The sequence below is a fragment of the Leptonychotes weddellii genome, chromosome 9, assembly GCF_054177405.1.
Source record: "Leptonychotes weddellii isolate Sample4059 chromosome 9, ASM5417740v2, whole genome shotgun sequence".
NCBI classification, from domain to species: Eukaryota; Metazoa; Chordata; class Mammalia; order Carnivora; family Phocidae; genus Leptonychotes; species Leptonychotes weddellii.
The window spans coordinates 16,427,245-16,433,915 of NC_138377.1; the positions used below are offsets into that span (position 1 = coordinate 16,427,245).

Here is a 6,671-nt window from a genome sequence, read left to right on the forward strand (position 1 = left end):
CTTCCTGCTCAGCAGGGAGCCTGCTTCTTCCTCTCCCACCCGCTTGTGCTCTCTCTGTCTCTAAAATAAATAAATAAAATCTTAAAAAAAGATAATGAAGGGATATTAAGAACATCTTTTCATTTGAAATTTTAAAAATCAAGTTAAGGTGAACAATTTTATCTAAGTTGCCAAATCTAAGACACTGAAATCTAAATCAAAAAAATTGGGAAATTTGAAAAATCCTATAGTGCCTTAAAAAGTAGATAAATATTTTTCCCACCAACAAAACAAAACAAAAACAAGGAAGGAAAAATGGATGTATACATTTTTAAGGTATCTACATGCAAAATGGTGATGTCTACCAGACATTTATAGAACAGTAGTCTCATCTGTACAAAAACTATTCTACAACAAAGAAGAAGAAGAATATTGCACATCTTGGGCGCCTTGGTGGCTCAGTTGGTTAAGCAACTGCCTTCGGCTCAGGTCATGATCCTGGAGTCTCGGGATCGAGTCCCACATCGGACTCCCTGCTCGGCAGGGAGGCTGCTTCTCCCTCTGACCCTCCTCCCTCTCATGTGCTCTCTCTCTCTCATTCTCTCTGTCTCAAATAAATAAATAAAATCTTTATTAAAAAAAAAAAAAGAATATTGCACATCTTGACTTAAATTATTTCACTGAAGTCAGGATAACAGAATATTTAAACTCATCAAACAGGTAATAAAAGAAAAATTAAAAGCCAAACCCCCAAGCCATTGATAAAACAATCCTGAAAAACAGTAAAATCACAGTGATTTTAATCATGGAAACACTTAAAAATTATAATTTACCATGAACAAGTTGAGTTTATCCAAGGAATGAAAGATACATTTAACAGAGGACAATTAACCTAACTTACTAAAAATTATTAAAGAAAAAAACATTATATGATCATCTAAATGAACAGCAAAATCTAGTAAAATTCAAATTTCTTTCATATTAAAATATCCCAGAAAAGTATAACTATGAATCTTCTTAATCCAAGAAAAGAGTCTGCAGCCCAGTGGTGATGGGTATGGTAATGATCAATCTTTGACAGCATCTTCTTTAAGATTGAGAATAAGAGAAGAATATACTTTAGAATCACTATTCTCCCATATTTTACTAGAAAGTCTGGCCAATACAATAAAACAAGGAACATAACTGAAGGTTAGAATGATTGCAAGTAAGATTATAGCATGGTCCCTATGTATAAATGATACAATTATTTAAGTAGAAATACAATACAGTTATTCAGAATTTAGCAAGTTTTCTCAAATGGAAGGGTATAGAAATAAATTCTACTGAGTCCTCCTTCCCAACATGGCACAGTCAGTTAACATCACTGAACTGAACCTGCTGCAGCTAGAAAGGCTCAAGAGCCAGCTGGACCAGGAAGTGGAGTTCCTGTCCACATCCATTGCCCAGCTCAAGGTGGTACAGACCAAGTATGTGGAGGCCAAGGACTGTCTGAACGTGCTAAACAAGAACAACGAGGGGAAAGAATTACTCGTCCCACTGAAGAGATCTATGTATGTCCCTGGGAAGCTACATGATGTGGAACATGTACTCATAGATATGGGAACAGGCTACTATGTATAAAAGACAGCTGAGGATGCCAAGGACTTTTTCAAGAGGAAGATAGACTTCCTTACCAAGCAAATGGAGAAAATCCAGCTGGCTCTGCAGGAGAAGCATGCCATGAAACAGGCTGTCATGGAGATGATGAGCCAGAAGATTCAGCAGCTCACAGCCCTGGGGGCAACTCAGGCTATTCCCAAGGCCTGAGAGCTTGTTTCAGATCTGGGGCAGAAGGACCCTGCTTCAGGAGCTTGGGATTTTGTGGGCGTGGCTTCCTGGGGTCCAGGAAGAGAATGATTTTATGTTTAATTCTAATAAACGTGCCAGTTGAGCAGAAAAAAAAAGAAAAGAAAAATTCTACTTCATAAATTAACTTCTGGAAAAGGTATCACTAAAATAGTGCAAAAATACAAAGTGTTCTTAAGAATAAACTAAAGAAGTTGTATGAGACTTTTGTTGTGATATTATAATATTGTATTGAAAGGCATTATAGAAAACCTAAGTAAGTTGTTTATCTTTTGGAAGCTTATTATCACAAGTATTCCAAGCTTCTCCAAATCAATCCATTGACTAGTACAATTCCAAGAAAATCTCAGTATTTTCATTTATTTATTTTTTAAATTTTATTGTTATGTTAATCACCATACATTGCATCATTAGTTTTTGATGTAGTGTTCCATGATTCATTGTTTGCATATAACACCCAGTGCTCCATTCAATACGTGCCCTCTTTAATACCCATCACCAGGCTAACCCATCCCCCCACCCCTCTCCCCTCTAGAACCATCAGTTTGTTTCTTAGAGTCCATAGTCTCTCATGGTTTGTCTCCCCATCCGATTTCCTCCCCTTCATTTTTCCCTTTCTACTATCTTCTTTTTTTTTTTTAACATATAATGTATTATTTGTTTCAGAGGTACAGGTCTGTGATTCAACAGTCTTACACAATTTACAGTGCTCAGCATAGCACATACTGGAAATTTGACATGCTAATTCTAAATTTGGTATGGGAATGCAGTGGTCCAAGAGCGGCCAAGAAACTCCTGACATGGGACAAGGTGAATGAAATGTTATACTGATTATTAATCTGTAATAAATTTATTAAAATTAAGACTATGGTAATGGAGCAGAGTAAAAATATTGACCAATGGAACAAAATAGAGATCCATGAACCAATCCACAAAAATGTGTAAATTTGGCATAGGAGAGATCTGATATTGAAAATCAAATGTTTTACCTCCTCTATATAGATGAGATAATTATAAGGGTTTGCACATCTTTTTAGCATTTCCTTGGCACATCATTTTATCATCTGGGGCTCAGAAGAAACATCTCTCTTAACCTCCCACTTCAGTAGCAAACACTATGTCATGGGGGATGTATAATATGTGTCTGTATATGTGCTGGGAGTGTACATAATATGTAGTATTTATTGAACACTTAATACATATTAGCATCATTCTAAGTCCTCCATCCTTTTTAACTTTTAAACCTCAAATCAATGGCTTCTGTGATCTATATTATATCATCACTTTAAACATGAAGAAACTGAAGATCAAGGTAATTAAGTATTTTGGTTAAGGTTCTTCACTTTAACAAGAATAAGAGCTAGCATTAGGATTTAAATGCAGGCATTCAGAGACCAAGGACTCCACTGCTAGAAAATAGGAGCATTTCCCTAACAGCCACATCTTTTAAAACATTTATTGGTTTTTTTTTTTTTGGCAAGCTTTCTCTAGAAAATTCTGAGCCACCTCATTAAATTACTAGGAACAAGGGTGTTCACTTATCCTACTCAACTCAAAAGTTTTCTAGATAGCAATATATAGAAAATAGAGAAAAGTGACAAAGGCGTTGATGTGTGTGGTCGTTATTACTAAGTCACCATGAAAACAAAATTGACAAAGAGTTTTTATTTTCACAGTATTTCATTTACTTTGTAATGTTAGTGGAAGTAATCAGAACGCAAAAATAAAAACACAGCGTGTGTGAGCTATATACCACAAATACACAGGTGAGATATTGGAAAGAAAATGTTAGCAGTGTTTTTTGCCTTGTTGGAGGCATATGAGGATGATTATTCCTTTTATTTTCTGTATCTCCCGGGGCGCCTGGGTGGCTCAGTTGGTTAAGCGACTGCCTTTGGCTCAGGTCATGATCCTGGAGTCCCGGGATCGAGTCCCACATCGGGCTCCTTGCTCGGCGGGGAGTCTGCTTCTCCCTCTGCCCTTCCCCCCTCTCATGCTCTCTCTCTCTAATAAATAAATAAATCTTAATATTTTCTGTATCTCCCCTATATTTGGCAAAAGTCATGTATCACTTTGTCACTGAAAAAAACGAAATACGCAATTTCTAAGTATTGTTTTAACAAATCAAGAGACATTTTCAGTTTCAGTGTTCTAACAAAGGGTGCAGCATAGAGGAGAGACCCGCTTCTGGACCTGTGAACTTGCTCAGCGGTTGACCCGTTTCAAGCTTGGGTAAACCACACATCCTCATTTTAGGATGGAGAAAACTGAAGTTCAGAGAAACCAACTAGCACACAGGGATGTTCTGAAGATCAAATTAGATAATGGACAAGAAAGGACTTCAAAAACCATAAAGGCTCATAGAGATAAGGTGCTACTGCATTCTGGTAAAGTGTGAAACCTGCAGTTGAATGAAATACTTGTGACCTAATGGCCCAGAAAAAAATCAATAGTATGTTATTTTAAGCTCTATCCTTGACTAGTTTCTTACTCAAAGAACATCTTCAGGAAGGAAAGTTAAGCTTCCTGTACTAGACTTTCTCCTGCTGAATAACATATATAATGTTCTTTATTTCTTTGCAAAATGAATAGGGATCAATGCATTAAAACAAATTCAGTTCAGAATATTATTACTATCACAGAATGACATAGTCCAGCCCAAAAGATTTTAGGAAGTGACATATTTAAATTATATAAAAATCAAAACTCCAGCACTAAAGAGGCATATGGTTTTCTTTCTTCATTTTGGCCAAATTCATCCATGACAGTATTTAATATGATTCTCTTACAAATCCAGAGGATATTGGGTTGGGGTTAAAAGTATAATAGAAAACTCTTGTTTGGTTTAAACTGGTAAATGTTATTAGTTTGAACGTTCAACAAGCACAAGAAAACATTCCATAAAAGAAACAAGTGCAGGCAGAAGTACAAACAAGAGGGGTAGGTAGGTAAGAGCCCCAGCTGGCCTGCATTGGGGTGGGGGGGGGACAGGCATTTTATTAACAAAAATCAATGTCAATGGTCATGGTTGATTGAATCTTTCTATTCTTTCTTACCAAAGATAGTCTATTGTGATCAGATCCCAAGGCCAGGAAGTTAGGAACATTTCTCTGAAAGAACCAATACCTATTAATTTAAATGCCTCTTATAAAAAACATAAGGCAAACATGAAGGCAAGGATAGCCTTATTTCATGTCACATTTGTTGTGATTCTCCTTTCTGCATCAAAACTACAGTGACTATTTGTATTCTCCATGGCAATTATTGATTACATTGCTTGGGGTTTGTTTTGTTCATGGTTTTTACCCAGTTTGTCTATGTGACCATTAATATAAAATATGAATAATTTGCTATAGATGTATTAGAAATCAGTTGTTAAAACAGTATTCTGAGAGATCAAGACATATTCTACAAGAGAAAGGAATTTTAATGTCCCTTGAATGCCATAAAACCCTATTCCTTTCTTTTTAGTGAACATGTACATTTTATTGCTTTTATTGGTAAGGAAAAAAAGGACAGATGGCACAGAAATGGAACCTCGGAAAATCACTTACAGTGAAACCAATTTTAATACCCTTGCTAATAAAGTTCTCTCTATACATATGGGCCTGGTATTTCCAGGAAAAAGGGAGTAATTCTTCATTTTGTCTGGGAAGTTTAACTCTTTCAATACGCGGCATTAAATTATACTAAATAGCCCGAAAGAATTAACACACTTTCCAAGTCAAGTCTCTTATTTCTTTTTGCTAGGTAACATCAGGCCATTGATCATATTAGAAGGTCTAACCAACTCCCACAAGGCACTTTCCCTTATGTCAGAGCTAGCCAGGTGTGATGGTTTCCTTTCTTGAACTCCAATAAACTTTATAAGACCTATCCAACATCACTCAGCTAAACCACATAATGGCAAATTTATAACCCAATGGCTAAATGATCTAGTTGATTGTCTCTACTGCTTGCTAACTAAATATTAAAAATAAAGCCAGCTAACCCAATGTTTATCTAAAATTGTGTTTCTTGACCCTTATCATCCCTAAACAAGGGAAAAGCTTCATGCCACACCGAATTTCCCTTAATTATGTCTTTTCCCAATTGGTCTTGTAAAACGGGGGAGCCAGTCAAGCTTTTTATCCCACCTCAGGGGGTCGAGAGAATAGGAAACCTGTCACTAATTCCTTTCACCTTACAGGCAAAACTCCTTCACCCAATTAACTAAGACCAGGTGCACCCTCCAGTGAGTCTGAGGAATGCAGAGAACTCACAAACCCTGCTTCCATTTTGGCAGAAAGGGAGTCCAGCCTGCACCTGATTAGCAAGCTTTGCTAGGGCTGCAGAAATTCAGTAAATGGATATAATTTTCACCATGGAAGCTGGTAAAGATCATGGATGCTGTATGTGAATGATGATACATGGCAGTCATTCACAAAAATCAGCAAGCATTCAGGTAGCATTCAGACAGGAGTGGTCTTTAACAAACTTCAAGGACATATCTAGAGTATGTTACTAATTGAGTTTTCAAGAGTAAACATTAACATATTCAGATAAAAATGGTGGAAAAATGGCAGCGTAGGGTGAATGAATACTAATCCTAATTTTGAAATTAGAAATGACTATCCCAAGTATCAAGCTATGACAAAGGTAGCAGCAGTAGCTAATGGTTGTACAAGAGGATGCTGGAATTCCAAAGACCTTGATTCGAAACGGACCGAGATATGACCTCACTAGTCGCATATATTTGCATAAATTCCTTTTTTTAAAAGATTTTATTTATTTATTTATTTGACAGAGAGAGATACAGTGAGAGAGGGAAGACAAGCAGGGGGAGTGGGAGAGGGAGAAGCAGG

At 36.6% G+C, this 6,671-nt stretch overlaps 1 pseudogene; it reads left to right on the forward strand.

Annotated features, from left to right (window-relative positions):
- Positions 1-1,293: 1,293 nt before the first annotated feature.
- On the forward strand, positions 1,294-1,883 carry LOC102747816 (prefoldin subunit 5 pseudogene; annotated as a pseudogene).
- Positions 1,884-6,671: the final 4,788 nt, after the last annotated feature.